The following is a 6,000-nucleotide window of genomic DNA, read 5'->3' on the forward strand; positions in this document are numbered from 1 at the left end:
TTGTAAGTCCTGGACATATGCAGATTTTACACTCCAACCCTATAAACACATCTGCAAGTGAGCAATTTCTTGGGGGTTGCCATCTCAGACATCAAGCCCTTCATCTTTGTCAGATCTGTCCACACACAAACTGAGATGAACCATGTGCAGGGAGAATGGTCTTTTCCTTCCAAACGCTATGTGTTACATAAAGTTGTAACACTTCATGCACGTTATACTTGAGCACCACAAATATTTTTTAAAAGCAACCCACCCCAGGGGGATGTAGGAGCAGATTCACCTCAGAGGAGAGATCAAAGTAGAAAGGAAAATGTGTGTATTCCATAGTATGATTGCTGATATGATAAGGAAAATTCATTTTAATACCATTGCATAGGCCTGAGGAAGGAAACAGCATGGAGGACACAGGCAGGCAAGGGAATTTCCTGTACTGCTGCAGCATTGTTTTGAACTGGGAACAGAGTGGTAGGGGGTATACAGTAAAGGAAGAACTAGCACTGCAGAACAGAGCTAATCAGAGACCGCCTACTTGAAACTGTTTTCTTTCTTTCTTTCAAAGTTACAGGCCAGGAAGTGACAGAACTCCTTACTGGTCTGGTCCTACTGCATCAATGTCAGGGGGAAGGTGTGACACAGTGGCCCATTGGTGCCAGCTGGCAAAGGGTTCACTGCTCTGTGTCAGCAACTCCTAACAGGCCCAATTAACTCACTACACCTAGCACACCACTTTTATAGTATTTATCCAAAGAGGGTCAAGTGAGGTAGCTAATAAAAGCTTGTGTCATACTGATCCCGATAATCATTAACAGAGGCATGCATAGATTACATTTAAGAAGTTGTGTATATGTACTGAAATATGTGTCCAAGGCAGAGCTAACAGACAGGTTTTGGGTCAGACAAAGGTCGTTGATTCACCTATCGCTTTGCTGCCTATGTAGATCAAGCATTGTAAACCAACACAATGGAAGCCAAATCTGCACACCGAATAAACAGGGGGATGGGAACATGGCAGAGATTAAATCACAGAGGTGGACATCTTGACTCTGGGGACAAAACAATGAGATTTGGAGTATATAAAGAGATGAAAAAAGTCATTTTGTTATTCTTCACTGAGGAAGCAAAAAGGACAGTGCTTTTAGCATTAATGAAAAGGGAATCCCGGCCATATTGGTTGGAAACATTGGTGATTGCTGTAGATGAAAAAAGCTGCTATTAAACAAAGATTTTAACTGTTGACATTAAATTTAGATCCTCAGAAGCATGTTATACCTTTTGTTTTATATGTAACCATTTCAGTTGCCGTTGTCCTTATTCATTATCCCTTAAATCTTAGCCTATGATAATAAACTTACAATTGTTTTCTTTGTAACTATGACTCAGTGCTGTGATGTTACAAAGGCCCTGATCCTGAGTTGTACCAGTCAAGCTGTGTGTATACTGTTCCCTTGGAGACAGCAAACCTGGTAATTTCTGTCAGTGTCTCATGACAGGGGCTGTATACTACAGGGTGAAGCTTTCAGAGGGGCTCAGGGACTAGGGTACACCTACTGTTAACCTGCAAGGCAAATGAAGGGCTGGCATAGCCCATGGCAAATTGTTTGGGTGACTAACAAAACTGGTGATGTCAGGGAGCTGACACGCAGTTATACCATCAAGTCTCACTCATACCATCAAGTCTCACTCACAAGGAGGTGTGACAAGAGACTCACAGTCCTGGGCAGTCCACAGAGCAGTGAACAAGTCTTGAGCTTCCCACACCTGTCAGTCTGAGGTCCTCTGTAGTGAAATTTACAAACCATTGTGTATTGTCAGCAGTTGAAACATATGGCTATTGGGATGTCAGGAAAAAGGTACCACTTTCCAAACAGCAATATAAATCTTGGCCATCCTGTCATAAACTGGATAAATAACTCTATGAGAGAACCTGTTGACCTATCAAGTCTTAGCCTGTGATGCCCCTTCCCCATCATGTTCGCACATCAAGTTATCTGTTCATTAAATGGGAGAGGACCAACTGAGATCCACTGGACTGAGTTCAGGTTGGAAATAGGGTTTATTCCCAGATGAACCTGTGATTCACTGTGAGCTTTGCTTTAAAATATAGAATGACCCCTTTATGTCAGCCCAGCTGCTGAACTTGGGTTAAAAAAGAATCCACCTTTCCAAAGAGACTTAAAACCAAGGTCCTGCCCATTCAGGGCCCAATCCAATGCCCATCAAAGTCAACGGAAGGACTCTTATTGACTTCATTGGGCGTTGGATCAAGCCATCATTCATTAAAGATCTCAAGGCACCTCTTGCGAGATTAGTGATGACCAAATCCCAGCTCAGATCTTAATCTAGAATTTATTTTATTTTATTACAGTTTCATTTGTATCGTGCTAATAGTGTGATAATTATCTGAAGTACCTTATCAATTACACTTTGACTATACAAATTCACTCTGCAGTTATGACAGGATACCATTTTATTCACTTCTTGTTTTGAACTGTCACATGGCACTGTTGTGTAATGCTAAACAGCTGCAGATTCCCATGCCACAGGTGAATGAAGAGATTCCTGAAGCTGTAGTTTGCAAATCCCTTTGCAAATCGTTTGGGCTGAAAGATGCTATATAACTGTAAGACAACATTTATTTTAAAATATTCAGCAAATCCACTGAAAAAAATCAAATGCATCCTCCGAGATGAACTTCTCTGGAAAAAATATCACACACAATAAGTTACAACCAAAAATCCTACGTTAACGACATCTCATTAGTGCACTAGAGCACTAGTTTATGTCTGCCGCTCTGTCTCTTTCTGCCTAGGTGTTTTTATACCACACTCACACCCATCACCATGATATCTGACCACCTCTTCCATGCTGTGCACCAGGGAAGAGAAGAAGGAAAACCATTAGCACTGTAAACAATAAAATCTCAGACTGTTTCCATGCTGAGGAAAAATTGCTGTCTGGGCTAGTGTGGTGTGATATAAATGGGTCAGTCAACTCCCAGTCATCGAGCCATAGATTTTGAAAGCTTCCATTGAGAAATGCTAAATCTTCAGCGAAAGCCTTATAGCCTTTTTCTTACTTTATAATAACTTTAAAGCTCTCCACTGCAGCTTTTAATAAAGATGAAAGAGAAATGTGTTCTGTATCCTGGACACAGTCTCTAAGCTGATGGTTTATGTTATTGAAGCATTTTGTGCAGAAGGATAAATTCGCAGTCACTTAATAAGGAAAAAAGATTTTGTTGCAAGTGCATATTGTACAAAGTGGAGTCAAATCCATGACTGCTAAGGAAATGTCGTCAAAATGAAGACAGGAAAACCCAGCAAGACAGATGAATGTGTCGGTTTCCTTCTTAACTCAATAGACATCCCGTTGTTTCAGGTTTTCCCACAAACTGGCTTGTTTTTAATCCACAATGAAATCGGTCTCTGTCTTCTCATTTTTTTTAACTTTGAAATACTTTCCAGCTTGGTTTAGTATCTTACGCAGCAATGTATTAATAATACTTTGCACTTCTACAGCACCTTCTAGCCAACGATATGAAAGCACTTTACAAATATTCATTTATTTAGCCTCACCACATCCATGTTAGGAAGGAAAGTGTCATGCCCATTATACAGCTGAGCAAATGGAGGTACAGAGAGGTTAGGTGATTTGACCAAGGTGAGATGCCCTGGGCATGTCTACACTGCACTTAGACATCCACAGCTGGTCTATGCCACCTGACTCAGGCTTGCAGAGCTCGGGCTAAGGGGCTGTTTAATTGTAGTGTAGACTTCAGGCTCGTGTGGGAGCCTAGCTCTAGGACCCTGTGAGGTGGGAGGGTCCTAGAGTGTGGGATGCAGCCCTATCCCAGATGTCCACACTACAGTGAAACAGTCCTGCAGCTCAAGCCCCTGAGTCAGCTGGCATGGGCCAGCTGTGGGTTTTTATTTGCAGTGTAGACATACCCTGAGAGTCTGATTCCACAAGATGCTGAGTGCCTTTAATACCCACTGACATATAAGGGAGTTCAGCATGCTGGGCACCCTGCAGGAAGCACCTAACAATTCTAACCACTGTACCATAGCCCTGCTCTTCCAGCCCTGAATCCTACCACATTACTCTGCCAGCGCTCCTCTGTCTTGACTTACAACTCCCCAGCTATTCAGTCCTGGATCCCTACCTCTGCCTCTCAGTCCTGACCTGCAGCACCTGCATTATTCCCAAAATGTGTGGTGATGTGTAATGTAGAAAACCCTCCTAGGTACACGAGGGTCTCCAGCAGGGTGAGCTCTCCATTCTCCAGTCTTTCCCCATGTGGGATAAGAGCCCATATGTCCAGAGAATTAACCAGCATGTGAAAGTATTATTATGCCATCCCCTCTGCTGAAACCAAGCACTCAGAACGATCTGCCTCTCACGAGGTTAAATATATATGTATTTTATCTGTGTCCTAAAATGAACCTGAATAAGGACTGTTTAGGAATCTACTGGGAGAATAAGCTCCTCTGGCAGAGGCTAAGTCAGAAATGAGGGCTTTATTTGCGAAAGCAAGTTTAAAAAAATGTGGACCAAAAAACTCCCATTTTATCAGCTGGTTTCATGGATTTGGTATTCACAACATAAGGCATGGTTGAAACCAGTGAGAGTCTGAACTTTAGCCCCTTCACTAATAGTCTCGTAGGGTCATCTGCTATGGAGCTGGCCTCCATTAGCATTCTATTCACATAAAAGAAACAGTAGGGTACTGTGCACGCCACTTGGAGGTGCCTGGAGCATTGTCCTAGATGAGTTGCTGGAGCTCTAGCTGACTCATCTTACACTGAAGCTTTAGGCCTCACAAAAAGACCCTTTGTGTTTCCTACCTGCACAACCATGGGATGCTGTTGCAGCCATCAGATGAATAGCCTAAGGGGATAGGCTCCATCTTCATAGTTTTGCCATCAAGTATAATTTATTTGGTTTAGATTTGATGTGAGGGAACCCCAAACATATCTCAGCTTGGAAGGGAGTTTGATTCCCTGAGGCTCCCCTTCTGCACATCTTAGAGTAAACAGAAAAGGCAGTGGGATAGATACTTCTCACTGGATGCCAGGATCTCCTCACAAAAATACAGCCACAGGAGCATTTATCTGACAACAAAATATTTCCTCCTGCTGGCATGCAGGTTGGCAGTGATAACTCTGGGTAGTTCAGACCTTCTGTAATTTATATGGGACTGCAGTTAGTGTGGATGTTTTAAAAGATTGGGCTGTTCATCACTGTGAAGGATTTATACAGGGCCTTTCATGGTGATAATCATTCACCACTATTGAGAACAACTCTCCTAAGATCAAATGAGGGACGACATATTGTTTCCCTCAGGAAACCAAGTATGGGAGACATAAGAGGGATAACCTTTCACTCCTTGACACCTGGGACTAAGCCTTGGTATGCTCACAAATGAGAAAGTGTTTGATGACATCAGCTCAGTTTATTTCAAGGGGGCATTTGAGTACATCAGCATCACAAAACTGCCCTCCACCTGGACATGATTCACAACAGCAGCTCAGGGTGCAGGCTGTGACTGAAGTCCACCAGCAGAGTTATGCACAGAGGCTTTAGGACTGAATGGCAGAGGACGCTGCATGTCAGGGTTGAGGTGCATCCGCAGAGCTGAGAATGAGGTGCAGGCAGGCCTGGAATAGCAGGCACACTGCAGGCTGGAATTGTGGTGCATTGGCAGAATGGAAAGTCCACGACTGGAATAGCAGACAGGGCCATGAGTGAGGAGGCCTCATGACTGAAATAGTCCAATCTGGATTGCTCACAAACAGCCTCCAGAATGGAAGTCATTCCCAACTATGTCTGTGCATGTGCTCCAGCCAACCAGCCACACCTTGGCTCTTACCAGCCTTAAAGATTACCACAGGGTGACCCCAACAAACTCCCAGTCTCAGATTTCCCCCAGCAATGTCTGTGCTGTGCTGCCCAGCCCTTTCCTGGACAGTGCAAATATATTAATGGCAAGTCTACATTACA

The sequence above is a fragment of the Eretmochelys imbricata genome, chromosome 6, assembly GCF_965152235.1.
Source record: "Eretmochelys imbricata isolate rEreImb1 chromosome 6, rEreImb1.hap1, whole genome shotgun sequence".
Taxonomy (NCBI): Eukaryota; Metazoa; Chordata; order Testudines; family Cheloniidae; genus Eretmochelys; species Eretmochelys imbricata.